This window comes from Euprymna scolopes, chromosome 46 (assembly GCF_053919585.1).
Source record: "Euprymna scolopes isolate OS-2025 chromosome 46, ASM5391958v1, whole genome shotgun sequence".
Classification (NCBI taxonomy): Eukaryota; Metazoa; Mollusca; class Cephalopoda; order Sepiida; family Sepiolidae; genus Euprymna; species Euprymna scolopes.
In genome coordinates, this window is record NC_136527.1 from 168368380 (window position 1) to 168372885 (window position 4506).

General features: G+C 34.1%; 1 non-coding gene across 1 annotated transcript; it reads left to right on the forward strand.

Moving 5' to 3' along the window:
- The first annotated feature begins 1424 nt into the window (after window positions 1-1424).
- On the forward strand, window positions 1425-1587 carry LOC145271561 (U1 spliceosomal RNA). Its single transcript, XR_013865971.1, has one exon. It is a non-coding gene; the product is annotated as a U1 spliceosomal RNA (small nuclear RNA).
- The last annotated feature ends 2919 nt before the right edge of the window (window positions 1588-4506 follow it).

Here is a 4506-nt window from a genome sequence, read left to right on the forward strand (position 1 = left end):
ATTACTATCCCCCGTGCCCACGCTGCAATGATGAAGAAGAGGAAGAGACGAGAGAACACGCGTTCTTTCTTTGCAGCGGGGTGCGGAGTCTCTGGGAGTATGTCGAGGGGGTAACGGCTCGCATCGACCCCGAGCGGTCGGTGCCACTTGATTTAGCGTACGTAGTCGATAATGTGGATCCGCCGTTTGACAGGGAGAAACGGTTGGGGTTTCTAGCGATCCTAGCGGTGGCTAGGTTAGTGACGTGGGTTTCACGTCTGGACATTGTCTATAGGGGGCAGTCTGTTTCGGATCACGATCTGGTTGTTCGTTTTAAGCATCAACTTAAAACGAAAATCAGATGCGATTGGAAAAGATTGCCCCACATCGACTTTGATAGAAGATGGGTGCACAACACTAGTTTGTGCATCCGACGAGGCGCTAGATTTAAGTTCGTGTTTCCACCCTAGTGGTATTGGTCCTAGGGTGCTGAGGTTTCTTTTTTCTCGGAACCCAGCCCAATCAAGACAAGTAATATAAGGTTTACCTTATAATATTGGGTAGTTTTAAGGCTAGATAGGCAGTAACCACCAAGAGTGGATAGCTTGTGCTTTTTATAGGGCCTAGATTAGGGTAGTATGCGTGTGGATCCTGTTCCCATAGCTTTTTATTTTTTGATAGATTGGCACTAGGAGAGCTTCCAAAGATGCCCAAAAGTCCACTTGTTTTATTTTGTCCCAGGCCTATTTTGCCCATTACGTACATTATCTTGGAAGACGCCATCCATCCCTATTATCCCCGACCCTAATTTATTTTCCATACATGTCCCTAGTTCCTCCACTCCCCTTTAGGGAACGACCTGCTTGCTTTCACCCTTTCCCCCCGGGGGAAGAGGACCGGAAGACAGTGGGCGTTTCATATGACAGACCAGCCGTTAGGTAGGGAGGGTCCCCTTACTAACCCGCCCCCATAGGCATTTTGTTAATTTGTTTTCTTTTTATTTATTTTTGGGTGTATTTTAGCTTGCCCCCCTCCCCATCATCTCACCCCCATTACAAAAAAAAAAAAAAAAAAAAAAAAAAAAAAAAAAAAAAAAATTAAAACTCTTTAGTTTGTAGATATTTTTCCTTTTAATTTCCTGTATATAATGTTATATGTTCTTCTTTTATCACAGCGTTAATGTCGCCTGCCATCCCGTAAGCTGGGGAGCTGTTATTTTAAGTAGGTCCGGGTAAGAATGTTAGGCGAAACAGTGCGTGATAGAAACTCTAGTATAGGTTTTATAATAAAGTACTTGCTATCTTACGCAAGTCTAGCTAAGGACTAGAAAAGACCCCTTTTTTCCCCACTCCCCCTTACTGGCCTTTGTGCCTAAGCTTCTTCGTACCCCAAATGAGGCCTTGGCAGTAGATAATGCCAAGGCCGGGGACGAAGGGCTAAATATAATACTTACCTTGTACCGAGGTTACGGCGATCAATAAGGTCGTTCCTCCAGAGTGAGACCCTTCCATTGCACTGCGGTTGGGTTGACCTTTGCGATCGTCCCAAATGTGGACGATTCGGGTTCATTATTTCTAAGTGTGGGGTCTGCGTACGCGCTCACCCCTATAATTCAATCAATATCAGATATCCTTCTACTGATAAGTAAACAACCTAATTCTGGTCCGTAGGTCTACAACTCTCACCGATGTTGTGAAAAGCCTCTTAGTTTCCCTTTTCTCCAATCGCCCATCTCTGTACGCGCCACAAAACAAGCGATTTTTCCAGATCAGTTTATCATCCACTTCTATTCCAACGTTCTGATTGTATCTAATCTGCATGTCCATATCAGTAACGTTTGCATTGAACATATCAATCTTTTCTGTTATATAAAAATCATTGATTTGATTTAAGTAAATAGGACAGTCTCTGGAGTGATTGTTGCGAGTAAAAACGTTAGCTATGGATAAGCCTTTAACAAATAAATACGTACACAGCCTCTCCTCCATTTTGTGAGTGGGATTTGTGCCTAATTATTGATTTTTTGTTTAACATTTGCAGTGGTGGCTCGTGCATGGGACTGTGGGACTGCAGCAAGCACCTCCAAGTTATTTCTACACAATATTAATGATAAAATTAAAAATAATACGTTTGTTTTTTATTATTATTAATTTTTCTATGTGTACATTATAAAATCATTAAGTTTAATGTCGGTATGTCCAAATTCATGTAAAACAAAAGTAAAACTTGCTTGGAGCTGTGAAATTCACAGTTACACTTTCTTAATTAAATTATCATGTCTTATTAAAGTATTTATCTTTCTTCTCCAAATTATTAAAGTAACTGATTTATTTTCTAAATGCTAAACTACATTCTCAAATTCTCGTTTATATATCCCAACCATGTCCTATTCAATCTACGATACCTTTGTATGAGTTTTGTTTACATCTACGATCTCATAATTGATTTTGCTTAATATTTTTATTCTTAAGAAGGAATTGTAATTAAAAGGTTAATTTCAAAAGTATTAATTAAAAGTTATCTTTATATCATACTTGTTATGTCAGTAATTGATAATTTAAGAGTTATCTTTTTAATTTTTATTATTATATTAGTAATCTATTTTTTATTTTCCTATTCACTAACATTGTTAAAATCTTTACTTTGTAAGATTTTAAATGTTCAGACTTTGATATTTTGACTTTAGTATTCATTAATTAACCTCGTTTGATTTTAAACATATAAGCACAACCTTAACGTTTTAATATTTTAAACCTGGAATATATATATATATATATATATATATATATATATATATATATATATATATATATATATATATATGTGTGTGTGTGTGTGTGTGTGTGTGTGTGTGTGTGTGTGTGTGTGTATACGGCATATTGTGATGAAACTAGGATTAAATTGTGCCCCTCGACGTACAGATCCTTGAAAAACCTGCTTAGCAATAAAATCTGACCCTTTCACTGTTGAGGTGCAAAGATGCCAGACATCTTTCTATTCTAATAGTTTCTTTCCTGAAACGGCTAGACTTTGGAATGGTTCGAGGTGCTACATAGAGCGGACTCCAGAAACTATTTAAAGATTTTGGAGTCGGTCTCTATTGCCATGCGGAAAGCTTATTTGTGCCGGCAGAAAGAAACATCTAACGCATTGTTTCTCTTTCGGGAACTTTGAATCTTTTCTCCCCCACCCCTCGTTGTGCCAATATTTTAATCGTTTTTTAAACGTTAATAAACTTTATTTTAGTGTCCCCGTATTTTTGGCACATTAAACAGTTCCCCATCAGAACTCTTTACTTTCGACATAGTATTATTATTTTAGGCTATCGATTTTCTCCTGATGAGATGATAGCTGAAAGAGCTCTCGAGAGACTTCCGCCCATTATATTTAAAACTGTATATAAATTCTGTACCTCTAAAAATTTATTTAAAAATATATATATATATAAATATGTATATATATATATATATATATATATATATATATATATATATATATATATATATACATATTTATACATATATACATATATACATATATATATATGTATGTATATATATATGTATGTATATATATGTATATATATATATATATGTATGTATATATATATATATATATATATATATATATATATATATATATATATATATATATATATATATATATATATATATATATATATATATATATATACATACGTACGTACATGCATGCATAGAACAATTAATTCCACCCCAAATTATAGGAATGTAATGTTTACAAATAAAGGGACACAAATATATATATATATATATATATATATATATATATATATATATATATATATATATATATATATATATATATATATATATATATATATATATTAAATACACCAGTAGAGCGTAATCAAATTACTCGGCGATATGAATGTTGTTAAATATCAAGTTTTGTTCTGTTGTATTTTTTCTCATATTCACATCTGCGAGTCGGGACATTTTACAACATTGCGTTACTTCTCTATCAAAGGAGGATGTAATACATGGGAGGACGCAAATCATTACAAGTAAAGCCAGAATGGTTCTAACGCGACACATGGCTGCAATGTGCACACAAACTATAAACTGGTACTACACTTTCATCGTTAGTCGTTTGATGTTGATTGCATGTAAAACATCAGTTTTAAGTCTGGAATTATAAGTTAAGGTCATCGTAAAGTTAACGGAATCGAATCTGATAAAAATAAGTCGCAATTTTCATAATGTAATCATGTGATTATTGTTTTGTTTCTTGTTGGTTCAAATCTAGTTTTTGTTATTTGATTGACTTCGCTATTTGTTCAATTCCTTCCTTTTTGAATTGTTTATGTGAAATATTCAGTTTTGCATTTTTTTTATATTTGGATTATTTGGATTACTGTTCTCATCTTGGATGTAAACAGTAGTTCGACTAATCCAAATCATAATGAAATGTTCAATCTTTTACACGAGGAACAAAATAATGATTACACCGTTTTACGATGAACATAAGTTCTTTGTTCTGAAGCAC